Consider the following 18,231-nt stretch of genomic DNA (forward strand, 5'->3'; position numbering starts at 1 on the left):
CATGCTTCCCCTGTCAAGAAAAGTGTTCTTATCTCCCTCTTTCTCCGAGCCCTCCGCATCTGTGATCCTCAGTTCCTTCCAGCAGAAATTTCCACTCTTCATAATTTGTTTTCCCGTCTTGGCTACCCTTCCCATTTCATAGACTCTGCCTTCTCACGAGCTAAATGTAATTTCTTCTCTCCCAAACTCTCTACTCCTGGGAACTCTTCTGTCCTCTGCCTTCCCTACATTTCCGGTCTTTCTAATCTCAACAATTCTCTCCGTCCCTTAGACATCAAGCTTACTTTCCGCCAGACTAACACTCTTCGCACTAACCTCGTTCATACCTCTCCTCCCTCTACAGATGTTCCTGGTGTCTACTCTATTTCTTGCTCCTCCTGTCCTCTTCAAAACTTTGGAGAAACTGGCCAGTCTCTTTCTGACAGACTTAGGGAGCACAAAAATAGTGTTAAGCTTGCCGAAACTAACAATGCTCTTTTCTGTCACGTCAGAGATCACAGCCATCCTATAGACTGGTCTTCTGCTAAAACTGTCTTCCCTACTTCCAACTTTAACAGTCACCGTATTGTTGAATCCTCTCTAATACACAACTTTCCTTGTATGAATCTTAGTCCTGGCTTCGCCTCTGTAGATGTCTTCCTCTCCCACTACATTGTAAAATGCTCCAAACTTCAGAACACCGGTGACTTAACCTGATTCCTCATTTTTTCTTCTTCTCCCTCTTCCCCTTTCCTCTTTCCTTTTTTGTCTTTCTTCTGTAGCGTGTTTCAGTTCCTTCATTATTTATTTCATCACTTCCCCTTCCCCCCCACCTCTATGCAATTGCTCTCCCTCTATGGGCACCTAGCTCCCTTGCAGTGCTCCCCTTTCTTTATATTTGACTGGCTCCTCCTCCACAGTTCCCCACTACTACCACTACTACTACTACTACTACTACCAACACTACTACTACTATTACTACTACTACTACTACTATTACTACTACCACCACTACCTCTTCCTGCCTATATATAGCCATCTGCTCCACTTTTGGTTAGTGTGACTTTGTAAAGGGTCCAAGTCGGACCGAAACGTCGTCGTAAGCTCCTCTCTTCTATGTGCAGGTTATTTGTGCATCGTTCCAGTCACGGTATTGTGCCTTTTTTTATTATTTATAGCAGGGACACATCTGTCAGAACTGGTAGAGGATGGGGTAGAGGATGTGGAAGAGGACGTGGAAGAGGACGTGGAGGAGGAAGACATCTACAGCCGTCTCACCTTCCACTAACACAGTTCCAGCGGCAGAACCTGAGGACAAATCTGCAAAACACAGGAGGTGCAACAAATCATAGTCCACCCTCCCAGGCACCTAGGCTGTGCACTCGTTGTCACCGGAAGGGGCACACTGCCAACAACTGCCTGCAAGATACCAGGTGCAATTACTGTTACAAGGACATCAGGAGGACCAGTGTCGGAAGAAAAAGGAACTTAACAGACAGGACCACCTGTTTAGAGACCTGTTCTCAGAACAAACCAGCAGGATCTCTGAATTGGTGAACACTCTCACATGTCACCCACTCAGCTACTCCTATCTCAGCCCAGCAGGTGGTATTGTGCCTTATACAAGACCACAGACCTACATCCCTGCAGCTGCCTCAGTACCCTACCTCTCTCAAGGGCAGGCACCTTACATGCCCTACACACCCACCACCTCAAGCTGACCACATCATGAGGAGCCAGCCTATCAGCATCCTGTCGGCCAACATTAGAGGTTCCATTACTAATGTTGGAGAGCTCACACATATATTTGTGAACACTCGACGTCTCGACATGATAGCTGTTGTTGAAACATTTTTGGATGACAGGACTCCAGAAAATTTTGCAAGAATTGCTGGCTACACCTCATGGATGAGAAGAGACAGGCAAGGGCAAGGAGGTGTTGCTGTGTGCTTCTCTAAAAGTGTTCATGCCCAGGACATTGATGTTGCCACCCCATCTCATCTTGAAATGATGTTCTTCAAGCTCTGCATAAACACTACTACCTCTGTATTAGCATGTGCAATGTACAGACCTCAGTGGCAACATGCAGACCCCATCAACTTCCTAATGGAAAATATTGACTCCCTTCTGCTACAACACAACTGTCAACATATCATAATTGTTGGTGACCTCAACCAACACCTTATACAGAGGGACTTTGATGACCTTCTTGCAGTATGTGGCATGCGAAACTTTGTTGATTTCCCTACTCACATCTCTGGCTCCTCCCTTGACCCAGTAGTGAGTGATCTGGCAGAAGGCATAGTCACTTGTCAACCCCTCAGCTACGTTGGATCATCGGACAACAAGGCTGTTTTTACGACACTTAAGATCCCAACAGAATGAGGTGAGGAGTCCACACGCACAACCTGGCTATGGGAAAGAGGTAATTGGCCAGCCCTTTGCTCTGAGCTTGCCACCACCGATTGGAATGCTCTTCTCCAAGGGGATGTTGACAACCAAGTGAAAGCCTTCACTGGACACATCCTTAATCTACAACAAGAATTCATTCCTCACCGGCAATATGTGATGAAGCCTACAGATCAGCATTGGTTTGGCTTTCGTTGTAGAGAGGCTGCTACTGCTAAGTACAAAGCATGGCGAAGGTATAAGAGACATCCTACCACCTAAAACAGGAACTTGCACAGGCAAGCCTGTAGACATATGGGTGATGCTCAAAAGTGGGCCATTGCTAAATGGGAGGTGGACACTAAAAGAAAGCTAGCATCAGGTAGAGTAGGCTCCAAAACCTGGTGGTCCCTGGTCAAGGACAGACAAGATTACCTGCTTGATGAACTCATTCCACCTCTAAATTGACAGGATGGGACCACCTCTACTAGTAGTCAAGAGAAGGCAGACCTCTTTGCTGAACACTTTGCTACCAAAATGCAAGTTGCTGATCCAGCAAGGGGCCCTCCTTGACTAGCTGCAAGAACTGTGTCAAAACTGTCAGTGTTGACAGTAAGGCAGGAGGAGGTGCATTTCCTTCTTAAATCGCTTGACCAAGAAAAGGCTGTGGGCCCAAACAAGTTTTGCCCAAGATTGCTGAGATGTGCAGACCAGCTAGCAGGACCTCTAACTCGCATTTTTCAGCACTGCCTAGTACAGTGTAAAGGGCCCTCTCTATGGAAACAGGCAAACGTAGTCCATGTTCACAAAAAGAAGAGCAGAGCAGAAATCAGCAACTACAGACCAGTGTCAGTCCTGTCAATGACTGGTAACATCCTTGAGACAATAATCTCAAGACAAATGACAGAGTTTTTTGACTATCACTCACTACTTTGTGATCGTCAATATGGCTTCAGGAAAGGTTACTCTGCTGCTGATCTGCTGTTAAACCTCTCCACTAAGTGGCACCAGTCACTGGAGGAATCCAAAGTCAGCTGTGTGGTAGCACTGGACATTGCTGGCACTTTCGACCGGGTGTGGCACCAGGGCCTCTCAGCAAAACTTCAAGCACTGGAAATTGCAGGCTCTACGCTATGTCTCCTCAGTGATTACTTTCATGGTAGATCTCTAAGTGTAGTTCTCAATGGAACGGAATCAGCAAGACATCCTATTGGAGAAAGTGTTCCACAAGGAAGCGTGCTGAGACCATTGTTATGGAATGTCTACTTGAATGACCTTCTTCATCACATCCCAGAATCACATGCGTATGCAGACGACTGTACACTGACATTCATTTATCCAAGAGAAGAAATGCCAACTGCTCTAAGCTACATCAATCACCAGCTAAGAGCTATATCAGCTTGGGGAAATAGATGGCAAGTAACATTTGCACCTGAGAAAACTCAAATGATGATCGCCTCTAGGCACCATGATGGTAATGCTGGTGCAGTAGTAAGGATGAATGGGAGGGTGTTGGCACCTGGAGAAGTTGATATCCTTGGGGTGAAATTTGACTCCAAACTAACCATGAAGAACCATGTTGCAAATCTTGCAAACAAAGCAGCCAGGAAGCTTACAGCACTTCGCCATATCTCGCATCCGCTTGACAGTAGGGGTTGCAAGATTCTGTACGAGGCACAAGTACGCTCACACCTTGAGAATGCTCCACTTTCTTGGTTTGCCTGCGCCCCCCCTCTCATCTGCGACTGCTTGACAGAGTGAGAACAGAGCAAGACCTCTCATCTCTCGCCTGGACCCATACTGGATAGATCTGTCTTTTGAGCAGAGCCTTCAACACAGGACTGATGTGGGTGGCCTTACTGTTATGTACAAGACCAATATTGTCAAAGTACCACACTTAGATCCGCTTCGACGGCAGAGTGAAACAAGCTTTTATGCCACAAGTCGGGCAGAAAGCAGCAACTTCACTCTGGCTGTACCGTTCTCCAGAACATCACTCCATCTGAGATCATATATACCCAGGATGACTTGAGTATGGAACACATTCGTACAGCATAATGATGTCAACGAGATAAAGTCAGTTGATCAAATGAAAATGCTGGCCCACAGATGGCTCCAACTTCATCTTGTTCCCTACTTGTTTGTCTCATAACAATAAAAATGCTTTCAAATGAGCTCATGTAGGTAACAGCTCTTAGCTTGCCAAAAAGTTAGGAATCCTTAACCTGTAAATAGCTTGTCAATAAAGCTAGGGACCCTTAACCTTGTCAAACCCTGTGTAAAAAAAAAAGACTAAATTGTGTGTGATGTGAAGAGCAAACAGTAAGGCATGGTTCACAAGGGACATATTCTATGATTGGTTCCATGATGTGTTTGGCCCCACTGTGAAAAAATACCTCCTGGAAAATAAATAGGAATTCAAGTGCCTCCTGGTATTAGACAATGCTTCTGCTCATACTCCAGACTTGGAAGAGCGAATGGTGCCGGAATTTAGTTTCATAAAAGTCAAGTTTTTGCCTCCTAACGGCACTCTTCTCCTCCAGCCCATGGACCAGTAGGTCATTTCAAATTTCAAAGAACTGTACACCAAAGAAGTGTTTCAAAAATGCTTTGAAGTGACCTCAGACACTGAACTGACCCTAAGAGAGCTCTGGAATGATCACTTCAGTATCCTCAGTTGCATAAATCTTATAGGTAAGGCTTGGGAGGGAGTGACTTCCAGGTCTTTGAACTCTGCTTGGAGAAAATTATTGCCAGAATGCGTACAAGAGAAGAATTTTGAAGGGCTTGGTGCTGACCCTGAGGAGCCTATGCCAGTTGTGGAATCTACTGTGGCATTGGGGAAGTCCATGGGGTTGGAGGTTAGTGGCGAGTATGTGGAAGCGTTGGTGGAGGACAATGACGAAGAGCTAACCACTACAGAGCTGCAAGAGCTTGAGGTGCAACACTAACAAACCACAGCTCAGGAATTTCCTTCAGAGGAGGAGGAGGAAGAGAGATGGAGGAAGTTGCCTACTTTAAGGATTAACCCTTTGACTGTTTCGGTTGTATATATATGTCTTACATGCCACTGTTTCTGACATATTTATACGTGTAAATTCTAGTGGCTTCAAATCAAGCGGGAGAAAGCTGGTAGGCCCACATGTGAGAGAATGGGTTTGTGTGGTCAGTGTGCACCACATAAAAAAAAAATCATGCAGCACGCAGTGCGTAATGAGAAAAAAAAACTGACTTTTTTTTATTAAAACGCCGACTTTGAGGTGTATTTTTGTATAGTATTTATCGTTGTATTCTCATTTTCGTGGTCTCACGTGATAAAATGGAAAACATATTACAGAAATAGAGATGATGTTGATTACTTTCATGTTGAAAACGACCTTGAAATCGAGCTCAAAGTAGCGGAAATGTTCGATTTTTACCAATGTTCAGAAGCAAATCACACCACACATCCAATACACTTCAACTGGGGAGTCTAATATTCTTTCACTAGTGCCTGGAGTTTACCTGGAGTTTACCTGGAGAGAGTTTCGGGGGTCAACGCCCCCGCGGCCCGGTCTGTGACCAGGCCTCCTGGTGGATCAGCGCTTGATCAACCAGGCTGTTGCTGCTGGCTGCACGCAAACCAACGTACGAGCCACAGCCCGGCTGATCAGGAACTGACTTTAGTTGCTTGTCCAGTGCCAGCTTGAAGACTGCCAGGGGTCTGTTGGTAATCCCCCTTATGTGTGCTGGGAGGCAGTTGAACAGTCTCGGGCCCCTGACACTTATTGTATGGTCTCTTAACGTGCTAGTGACACCCCTGCTTTTCATTGGGGGGATGGTGCATCGTCTGCCAAGTCTTTTGCTTTCGTAGTGAGTGATTTTCGTGTGCAAGTTTGGTACTAGTCCCTCTAGGATTTTCCAGGTGTATATAATCATGTATCTCTCCCTCCTGCGTTCCAGGGAATACAGGTTTAGAAACCTCAAGCGCTCCCAGTAATTGAGGTGTTTTATCTCCGTTATGCGCGCCGTGAAAGTTCTCTGTACATTTTCTAGGTCGGCAATTTCACCTGCCTTGAAAGGTGCTGTTAGAGTGCACTGATATTATTTATACCATTTTTACAATAATGCATTAGTCTGCTCAACAGTAAATTTTTTATTTTTATGTATGAATAAAAAATCAAAATAGGGGCCTAGAGACATGACTAATGAACAGAGGATATTATTTTAGTGCCAAGAATGTCTACATTGTTCATTCTGAACCCTATTTTGAAATTGGCATATTTTATAATTTGCATGAAATTGGCCAAATTGCCAATTTCTGACCACTTTATTGGGTAGTTGAAATCGGTAAATGGGCGGTTTCTTGTACTCAACTAGAAAAAATGGAGTTCTAAAGAAATAGCTATGAGTTTGGTCAACTGGAACAATGGAATTGGCCAAAAATAGGGCTCAAAGTTCGTGAAATCGCCAATGCGTATATGTCGCTGAGACCGCTAACTTTGCGGGAGCGTAATTTCGTGAGTTTTCGACCAAATTTCGTACTTTTTGTGTCATTACCATCAGGAAAAGATTCTCTATCATTTCATAAGAAAAAAAATTTTTTTTTTTTTTTCAAAAAATTTATCGACATAGAATGACAGTTTCAGAAAGGGGCTTGCAACAGTCAAAGGGTTAAGGACATTTGTGCAAAGTGGATTGCAGTGCAAACCTTACTGAATGAACATCACCCTGACACAGCTGTTGCAGGCTGTGCTGGCAACATCTACAATGACAATGTTGTGTCCCATTTTAGGAAAATCTTAAAGACGCCAGAAAAAGAGCTCTCTGGACAGATTTTTGGTGTGACAGGGGCTAGTGACAAGTTGGTCCTAGTGCCATTAAAAAACAAAGAAGGGAATTAACCCCTGAAAAGGACTTGCTACCTGAAGTCTTTATGGAAGGGGATTCCCTTTCGAAACAATAATACACCTCCATCCTCTCCCCTCCTCCCATCTCATCACTCATCAACAAATCTTCAATAAAGGTAAGTGTCATTTTAGTACTGTTTATTCTGTATGTCTCATTGTTTTCTGTGTAGGAAAATGTACATTTCATGTGAAAAAATTATTTTGCTTAATACTTTTGGGTGTCTGGAACAGACTAATTGAATTTGTATTATTTCTTATGGGGAAAATTAATTCGGATTACGACAGATTCGGTTAAAGACACGCTCTCTGGAACGAATTAATGTCGTAATCTGGTGGTCCACTGTATTCTCAAAGAATGCATAGGACTACTCTGAGAGATGCTTGTGATAGTCTTGTGTCCAACATAAATATATCAAGATTACAATTTACTAAAATGACAGCAATATGAGTAGGTTGACCAAGAATGATGTTGCACTGATTTTGGAGGAACTGAAATAGTACTGGAAAAATTGAAGAGGATAACCCTCTATAGTTGCACGGAACATTCTAATTGAAAAATTTGCAAATGGGTATTCAAGTTCATTACTATGGCACTTAAATGTCCAAGAGACCAGCAGATAACACCATTTAACATGCTGTGACACAGCAAACACTGAAGACCAAGGACAATGGTATATGAGAAATTAGTGTGGATGACACCATCACTACTGTTATCTTCATCACTTCCTCATTTGTTACAACACACACAGCTGCTGTAAAAATGCTGGATACCACCAGCAAGCATCCGTGGATCATTAAATAAAAAATAAGGCTAAATCATACTAGTGGATTTACGGCCAGCAATAAAAACAACAGTAACATGCGAATGTCAAGGAAAAATTCAAGGGAGAGGAAACTATACAGACTTGAAGAATGAAAGGAAAAAAAAAAAACAGAATCAAAGCTCCCAAAGAGGAGGTAAAACCTTTTCACTGTCGGTCCTTTTGTATCACCGCTTTGAAGCCAGTGTCAGTCTTCTATTATGATGCTATGAGCTCAGCTCACTCAGATAAGCCATGAGCGGTAAATTTGGGCCTAGATACAAGAGAATGGGTATATGTGGCAAGTGTACGCCATATAAAAAAAATCCTGCAGCATGCAGTGCATGAGAAAAAAAAACTGACCATGTTTCTGGTTTAAAACAGCTACAGTGCAGTGTATTTTCATATGGTGAAAATACAGCCTGGTTGATCAGGCTCTGATCCACCAGGAGGCCTGGTCACAGACCGGGCCGTGGGGGCGTTGACCCCCGGAACTCTCTCCAGGTCTCTCCAGGTCTCTCCAGGTAATGGTTTATATGGTTGTATTCTCGGTTTCTTGGTCTCATTTGAGAGAATGAAAATATTACAGAAATAGAGATGATTTTGATTAGTTTCAGCTTGAAATTGAGCTGAAAGAAGCAGAAATGTTAAATTTTTGCTGTCTAATACACATTTAGGAATGCAGTGACATTATTTATACAATTATTACAATAATGCAGTAGTCTGCCTAACAGTAAATCTATTTTTTTGTTTGAATAAAAATTCAAAATGGAAAGTGTAATATAAGAGGGGCCTGGAGTTCTGACAAAGGAACACAGGAAATCTGCCAGGAACATCTACATTGTTTATTCTGCACCCTATTTTCAAATTGGCAATTGTTGATTTTTTGTGAAATTGGCCAAATTACCAATTTCTGATCACTTTATTGGATAATTGAAACAGGTAAATGGGCAGTTTCTTGTACTCAGTCGAAAGAATAGAAGGAATACTAGTGAAATACCTATGAGTCTGGTGGATTGGAACAATGGAATTCGCCATAAATAGAGCACAAAGTGGGCGATATCACCGAGACCGCTAAATTTGAGAGAGCATAATTCCATAACTTTTCCATCCAATTTCATACCTTAGGTTTCATTACCTTTGGAAAAAGATTATTATTTCACTTTTTTTTTTTCAAATAGTTCAACCCTGAGAGCAAGTTTGAGAGCAGGGGTCTTGACAACTGTTGGGTCCAATCTACATTCACGAATGCGCTGATATTATTTATATAATTACACTTACAATATTGCATAACAGTAAATCTCCTATTTTTTGGTGTGATAAAAAATCAAAATGAAATTCATCTGCAAAGCCAGGAAACGTACCTAATAAACAGAGGAAATGTTATTTTAGTGCCAGGAATGCCTGCATTGTTTATTCTGGACCCTATTTTGAAACTGGAATATTTTGAACTGTGTGAAATTGGCCAAATTACCAATTTCTGATTACTTTATTGGGCAATTGAAATAGTTGGTTTGGCAGTTTCTTGTGCTAAATCGATAAAATAGAAGTGATACCAGCGAAATAGCTAAGAATTTGGTCGACTGGAATAATGTAATTGGCCTAAAATAGGAATCAAATTGGGCAAAATCTCCTGTGCGTAAATATTGCTGATGCAGTAAAATTTGTGAGTGTAATTCCATCAATTTTCCATCAAATTTCATACTTTTTGTTTTATTACCCTCAGAAAAAGATTCTCTACCATTTCATAAGAAAAAATAAATATTTTTGAAAATTCTTGGACCCTGTGGACAATGTATGGTCTGGACCCTCAAGGGGTTAACTCTAACCTCTCATTTCCCCCTTCTTCGGTATCTTCCATCGTCTCTCTGATCTTTACTCACCTTCCCTCTTCTATCTCTGATGTACTACCTGCAACTTCCATGTCCTCTGGAATACTTGAAGTTACGTGTCTCTGAATATATTAAGGAGACAAAACCAATGATAGACACCAACCCACCTCCCATCACTCCTCTTCACTCTTCTAAACCATCTACACAACTCTTCTCTTCGTAGCATTCCCATCCTTTGCTGCTTACTTGTTTTCCACTACCTCCACATGTAGATTCTACTAACCCTCCTAGCCCTGAGACACCACCTGTTTCATGTTACCAATATCTTCTCTTTGCAAATCTTGACTTATTTACAGTAGAATATTTGAGGCCTCAGGGGTAATTGGGGTGAACTTCAGGTGTTGCTCTCCCAGTTTTCTCTTGTTTGTGTCTGTTTACAAGAACTGTTTTATTACATTCATCAGATCCTTTTCCTGATGGAACCTTCAATGAAAATGCACTTGTACGCCATGGTATACCATACCATCAGATCTTTGTTCATACTTCACTGCATTACACTGCAGCCCACATTTACTTGAACAAGAAGTATACAATCTGCTCTTTGTATCTCTCTCCTTCTCAAGCATTATCTATCCCATATGTTGCATTTCTGTTTTTTTTTTTTTCATCATCTCTTCTGTTACTGGGTGATTTTAACCCGTAAACGGTCCAAGCAGATCTACGTTCACATGTGTAGTGCTACAAAAGTAGATCTAAGTTTTTCTACATATTTTCAAATACAGTGGACCCGCGACCAGCGATGGCATCGATTAACGATAAATCTGACTAGCGATACATTTTAACGCAAAAATTTTGCCTGAACTAGCGCTTAAAAACCCGACCAGCGCTATTCGTTCCGCACCATAAGCGTCCACTTTGGCCTGAGCGCGCCTCACTTGTCCCTTGGGTGCCAGTGTTTACAAGCCAGCCAGCCAGCCACCACGGTCGCTTCCAAACATACAACAACTGGAGCATTTCATATTATCACAGCCTTTGTAGTGATTGCACCTGCAAAATAAGTCACCATGGGCCCCAAGAAAGCTTCTAGTGCCAACCCTACAGCAAAAAGGGTGAGAATTACTATGGAGATGAAGAAAGAGATCGTTGCTAAGTATGAAAGTGGAGTGCGTGTCTCTGAGCTGGTCAGGTTGTATAATAAACCCCAATCAACCATCGCTACTATTGTGGCCAAGAAAACGGCAATCAAGGAAGCTGTTCTTGCCAAAGGTGCAACTATGTTTTCGAAACTGAGATCGCAAGTGATAGAAGATGTTGAGAGACTGTTATTGGTGTGGATAAATAAGAAACAGATAGCAGGAGACAGCATCTCTCAAGCAATCATATGTGAAAAGGCTAGGAAGTTGCATGATGATTTAATTAAAAAAATGCCAGCAACTAGTGATGTGAGTGAATTTAAGGCCAGCAAAGGTTGGTTTGAGAGATTTAAGAAGCATAGTGGCATTCACAGTGTGATAAGGCATGGTGAGGCTGCCAGTTCGGACCACAAATCGGCTGAAAAATATGTGCAGGACTTCAAGGAGTACATAGACAGTGAAGGACTGAAACCTGAACAAGTGTTTAATTGTGACGAAACAGGCCTGTTTTGGAAGAAAATGCCAAGCAGGACGTACATTACTCAGGAGGAAAAGGCACTCCCAGGACATAAGCCTATGAAAGACAGGCTTACTCTTCTCATGTGTGCCAATGCTAGTGGTGATTGCAAAGTGAAGCCTTTATTGGTGTATCACTCTAAAACTCCAAGTGTGTTCAGGAAAAACAATGTCCTCAAGGATAATTTGTGTGTGCTGTGGAGAGCAAACAGTAAGGCATGGGTCACTAGGGACTTTTTCTATGACTGGTTACACCATGCATTTGCCCCCAATGTGAAAAATTACCTAATTGAAAAGAAATTAGACCTTAAGTGCCTCCTGGTATTAGACAATGCTCCTGGTCATCCTTCAGACTTGGCAGAGCGACTTTCTAGGGACATGAGCTTCATTAAGGTGAAGTTTTTGCCTCCTAATACCACTCCTCTCCTGCAGCCCATGGACCAGCAGGTTATTTCCAACTTCAAGAAACTCTACACAAAAGCTATGTTTGAAAGGTGCTTTGTAGTGACCTTAGAAACTCAACTGACTAAGAGAGTTTTGGAAAGAACATTTTACCATCCTCAATTGTGTAAACATTATAGGTAAGGCTTGGGAGGAAGTGACTAAGAGGACATTGAACTCTGCTTGGAAAAAACTGTGGCCAGAATGTGTAGACAAAAGGGATTTTGAAGGGTTTGAGGCTAACCCTGAGAATCCTATGCCAGTTGAGGAATTCATTGTGGCATTGGGGAAGTCCTTGGGGTTGGAGGTTAGTGGGGAGGATGTGGAAGAGTTGGTGGTGGAGGACAGTGAAGAACTAACCACTGATGAGCTGCTAGATCATCTTGAACAGCAAGAGGGCAGACCTGAGGAAACTGCTTCGGAGGAGGGGATAGAGAAATTGAAGAAGTTGCCTACTTCTAAGATAAAGGAAAAGTGTGCAAAGTGGCTTGAAGTGCAAACCTTTTTTGATGAAAATCACCCTGACACAGCTACTGCAAGCCGTGTTGGCAACCTGTACACTGACAATGTTGTGAACCACTTTAGGAAAGTCATAAAGGAACGAGAGGTACAGGTATCTATAGACAGATATGTTGTGCGGCAGAAGTCCAGTGACTCTGAAGCTGGTCCTAGTGGCATTAAAAGAACAAGGGAAGTAACCCCAGAAAAAGACTTGCTGCCTCAAGTGCTAATGGAAGGGGATTCCCCTTCTAAACACTAAGAAGATCAACGCTCTCCCCTCCTCCCATCCCATCAATCATCACCAGATCTTCAATAGAGGTAAGTGTCATGTAACTGTGCATGTAATCTTCAGTTTGTGTGTATTAAAATTAATATTTCATGTGGTAAAATTTTTTTTTTTTTCAATACTTTTGTGTCTTGCACGGATTAATTTGATTTCCATTATTTCTTATGAGGAAAATTAACTTGACTAACGATAATTTTGACTAACGATGAGCTCTCAGGAACAGATTAATATCGCTGGTTGAGGGTCCACTGTACAACAAAAAAAAAAAAGTTTTTTTACACATTTTTAAATGTAGAAAAACAAAAAGAAGATCTACTTTTTTTACATACTTTCAAATGTTGAAAAAACGTATATATACGTTCGGACCGTTTATGGGTTAAAGCTCATCATTTTCTCTGGGGGGGATCTCATTGTTACTCTCATGGAGATAAGTTAGAGGCTCTTCTCTCTTTTCTTCCCTTCCATGTTTTAAAAATGGGTACTTCCATCCATTTTGACCTCCGAACTCAATCTCTCTCCCTCACTGATCTCTCAGTTTGTTCCTCATCAGCTCATCAACCACACTTGACATTACCTGGTCTGTGCTCCCAGATTTACATGACAGCAATCATTTTCCTATCTCCTTATTTCCCATTCATATTCTCACCCTCCTCAAAGCCCACGGTGGCAATTTCAACAAGCAAATCGGGACCTATATTCACATCACACAAATAACCCGCACATTGGAGACAGGAGCTTACAACGATGTTTCAGTCCGACTTGGACTATTTACAAAGTCACACTAACAGAAAGAAGAGAAGGAGGGAGTATATATAGGCCAGCAGACAGGGATGGGATGGGACAAGAGGGGTAGTAGAGGAAGATGAGAAGTAGTGGTAAAGGGAGTAGTAATAGTAGAGTCAGTCAAAGACTAAGAAAGATGAGCACTGCAAGGGAGCTAGGGGCCCACAAAGGGTAGGACCAAGAAGACAGAAGGGGAAAATGAACCAAATACCCAAGACAGAAGAAAGAAAACCTAAAGGAGAAAGAGGAAAGGGGAAGAGAGAGAAGGGGTAAACAAGAATCAGGTTAAGTCACAGTTGTTCTGAAGTTCGGAACATTTTACAAATTAATGGGAAAGGGGGCATCTACAGAGACAAAGCCAGGACTAAGATTCATAAAAGGAAAGTTGTGTATAAGGGAGGATTCAACCAGATGGCAATAGGATGACTGTGATCTCTGACACGACAGAAAAGAGCATTCTTGGTGTCGGTAAGCCTAACACTACTTTTGTGTTCACTGAGTTTGACAGAAAGAGAACGGCCAGTTTCTCCAAAGTACTGAAGAGGACAAGATGAACAATAAATAGAGTAAACACCAGGAGAATCTATAGAGGGAGGAGAGGTATGAACTAGACTGGTGAGAAGAGTTTTTGTCTGGCAAAAAGTAAGCTTGATGTCTATGGAACAGAGAGATTTGTTGAGATTAGAAAGACAGGAAATATAGGGAAGACAGAGGACAGGAAAGTTCCCAGGAGAAGAGAGTTTAGGAGAAGAAAGTCCATTTAGCATGTGAAAAGGCAGAGTCTATGAAATGGGAAGGGTAGCCAAGACAGGAAAATGAATTATGAAGAGTCCAAATTTCTGATTCAAGGAACAGAGGATCACAAATGCGGAAAGAGGGAAAATAAGAGGGAAATAAGAACACTTTTGTTGACAGAAGAAGCATAATAAAAGTAGTGAATGTACATGCAACTGTGCATAGGCTTGCGGTACACGGAAAAAGCAAAACCTATAATAATACTAACTGGGGTATACCTGAATATTTCTTATTTCAGTGTTTTCCTTATGAAACTAGTGCAGATAGCCTCACAAACACTCCATTTTCTCTTATAATAACACCTCAGAAGGGGAAGCATGGGAAGACGTTTTCAGAGTGGGAGCGGAAATGGCCGCCACCACTTGTCACATGACGTATTTTATTCACGATGGAAATAAATGGTATAAAATACCGACACAATGGCAATATAAACACAAATGCAGTATAATGTGATCCTTTATTGACTACGTTTCGCCCACACAGTGGGCTTTTTCAAGTCACAAACAGAACTACCTGGGGTGGAAGGAACGCGAGTATTTATAGTCCGGCTGAGGTCAGGTGAAGAATGCTGCATCTGATGATGTACCGAGTGGGGTTGTAGAGTCTAAAAACTTGGGTAGCTTGGAAAGGAGATTGGATAAGTTTGAGAGCAGACCTTCTACAGTGTTCTTATGTGGGATAGCGATGAAGTAGTTTCTTGGCAAGTGGTTCAGCTATGTTATAGAAGCCACTATTCTGGTTGAAGTTGTCGGATATAGAAATAAGTGATGATTCCAGGATTCTTCGGTATTGAGTGTTGTCTTCTGTGGCGATAAGTCTTGAGTTTCTGTAGTTTATCAAGTGGTTGTGTGAATTACGGTGTTGTACGCAGGCATTCCTTGTGTCGTCAGACCTGCTTGCGTATTGGTGTTCTGAAATACGTGTTTGGAGGTCCCTTGATGTTTCGCCCACGTATAACTTGTTGCAGTCATTACAAGGGATTATGTATACCCCTGCAGAGGATGGAGGCTTGTCCTGCTTACTACTGGTGATGTCCTTGATGGTCGTGGTTGTGGAGGTAGATACTTGGAATGATGTTTTGGCAAAGATGTTGGAAACATGTTTGGCAATGGAGTTGGTGGGAAGGACTATGTATCTCTTCTCGGCAGTGTCTTCTCTGGGTGTGTTGAAGATGTTTAATGCTCGCCGTCTGCAGTCTCTGATGAAGTGACGAGGATAGTGGAGTTTAGAAAATATTTGTTCAATTATAGTGCATTCTTCCTCAAGGAACTCGTTGCTGCAGATTCTGAGTGCACGCAGGAAGAAGCCTATAATTACACCACGTTTGGTTTTGGTGTCGTGGTGAGAGTAGAAGTGGAGAAGATCGTTTTGGTTGGTGGGTTTTCGATAGACTTTAAAACGAAGTTCGTGGTCAGCTTTGCAGAGCAGGACATCAAGGAAAGGAGTCCTGGCGAACCTATACATGGAACATCTAGAAGCCGAACGTTTCTCCACCATTATTCCTTCGTCTGTCACCGGGCTCCGTTATGTTGACGACATTCTCCTCATAACTCCTAAACGCTTCAACGTTCAAGCTCTCCAAGACAAGCTCAACCAGGTCGAGCCTTCAATCCAGTTCACACTTGAAGAAGAAGTCGACAACACTCTTCCTTTCCTTGATGTCCTGCTCTGCAAAGCTGACCACGAACTTCGTTTTAAAGTCTATCGAAAACCCACCAACCAAAACGATCTTCTCCACTTCTACTCTCACCACGACACCAAAACCAAACGTGGTGTAATTATAGGCTTCTTCCTGCGTGCACTCAGAATCTGCAGCAACGAGTTCCTTGAGGAAGAATGCACTATAATTGAACAAATATTTTCTAAACTCCACTATCCTCGTCACTTCATCAGAGACTGCAGACGGCGAGCATTAAACATCTTCAACACACCCAGAGAAGACACTGCCGAGAAGAGATACATAGTCCTTCCCACCAACTCCATTGCCAAACATGTTTCCAACATCTTTGCCAAAACATCATTCCAAGTATCTACCTCCACAACCACGACCATCAAGGACATCACCAGTAGTAAGCAGGACAAGCCTCCATCCTCTGCAGGGGTATACATAATCCCTTGTAATGACTGCAACAAGTTATACGTGGGCGAAACATCAAGGGACCTCCAAACACGTATTTCAGAACACCAATACGCAAGCAGGTCTGACGACACAAGGAATGCCTGCGTACAACACCGTAATTCACACAACCACTTGATAAACTACAGAAACTCAAGACTTATCGCCACAGAAGACAACACTCAATACCGAAGAATCCTGGAATCATCACTTATTTCTATATCCGACAACTTCAACCAGAATAGTGGCTTCTATAACATAGCTGAACCACTTGCCAAGAAACTTCTTCATCGCTATCCCACATAAGAACACTGTAGAAGGTCTGCTCACAAACTTATCCAATCTCCTTTCCAAGCTACCCAAGTTTTTAGACTCTACAACCCCACTCGGTACATCATCAGATGCAGCATTCTTCACCTGACCTCAGCCGGACTATAAATACTCGCGTTCCTTCCACCCCAGGTAGTTCTGTTTGTGACTTGAAAAAGCCCACTGTGTGGGCGAAACGTAGTCAATAAAGGATCACATTATACTGCATTTGTGTTTATATTGCCACGTATTTTATTCATTCTAGAATGTTTTTCAGGTTTCTGTGTTAATTATATTGTTTATTATGTCATATTTGATGAATTTTGATAGATAAATAAACCATAGAGTTGATATTAGCATCACATTCAAGCATTTTGTCCTGCCTCCAGAGCTGGAATTCCATTGGAACGGATTAATAGCATTTCAGTTAACCCTTTCACTGTCGAAAGTCCCAATCCTGAAGTGTCTCCTGGTGTCGCAAAAAATTCAAAAAAAAGAAAATGAGCAGCGTATGGCAACAGCGGCAACTGCCACTCACCCGGTAAAGTTTGGCTTACTTTTATTCAACGGTTTCTTATTTTTTCGCTATTTTATTTTTTCACATAACTTTTGAGGCCTGTGACAGCAAAGTATGGTGCAATGTTCATATATACACTCGTAGAATGTAACACTATTAAAGCAAAAATGCTAGTATCATTAAAATGTTCATAAAACTTGTTTACACAAATATAAAAAAAATTTTATTACGACTGTTCTATAATATACAGTGGACCCTCGACCAGCGATATTAATCCGTTCCTGAGAGCTCATCGTTAATCAAAATTATCGTTAGTCGAGTTAATTTTCCCCATAAGAAATAATGGAAATCAAATTAATCCGTGCAAGACACCCAAAAGTATTGAAAAAAAAAATTTTACCACATGAAATATTAATTTTAATACACACAAACTTAAGAAGACATGCACAGTTACATGACACTTACCTTTATTGAAGATCTGGTGATGATTGATAGGATGGGAGGAGGGGAGAGTGTTGATGGTGTTAGTGTTTAGAAGGGGAATCCCCTTCCATTAGGACTTGAAGTGGCAAGTCCTTTTTCGGGGTTACTTCTATTCTTCTTTTAATGCCACTAGGACCAGCTTGAGAGTCATTGGACCTCTGTCGCACAACATATCTGTCCATAGAGGCCTGTACCTCCTGTTCCTTTATGACATTCCTAAAGTGTTTCACAACATTGTCAGTGTCACAATTAAACACTTGCTCAGGTTTCAATTCTTCACTGTCTATGTACTCCTTGAATTCCTGCACATATTTTTCAGCTGCTTTTTGGTCCAAACTGGCAACCTCACCATGCCTTATCACACTATGTATGCCACTACGATTCTTAAATCTCTCCAACCAACCTTTGCTGGCCTTAAATTCACTCACGTCACCACTAGTTGCTGGCATTTTTCTAATTAAAT

The 18,231-nt window shown here is 42.0% G+C and overlaps 1 protein-coding gene across 2 annotated transcripts in view; it reads right to left on the reverse strand.

Annotated features, from left to right (window-relative positions):
* Positions 1 to 18,231, reverse strand: part of LOC138853341 (uncharacterized) — a 134,519-nt gene that overhangs the window by 19,592 nt on the left and 96,696 nt on the right. Inside the window, exon 4 of one of the 2 annotated variants that reach the window (XR_011392543.1) lies at positions 1,249 to 1,398. The exons of the other annotated variant lie outside the window; for it this stretch is intronic. The gene's annotated coding sequence lies outside the window, so the exon portion shown is untranslated. Of the gene's footprint in view, positions 1 to 1,248; positions 1,399 to 18,231 lie in introns of those variants that run through there. 2 annotated transcript variants of the gene reach the window in all.

Source organism: Cherax quadricarinatus, chromosome 28 (assembly GCF_038502225.1).
Source record: "Cherax quadricarinatus isolate ZL_2023a chromosome 28, ASM3850222v1, whole genome shotgun sequence".
Taxonomy (NCBI): Eukaryota; Metazoa; Arthropoda; class Malacostraca; order Decapoda; family Parastacidae; genus Cherax; species Cherax quadricarinatus.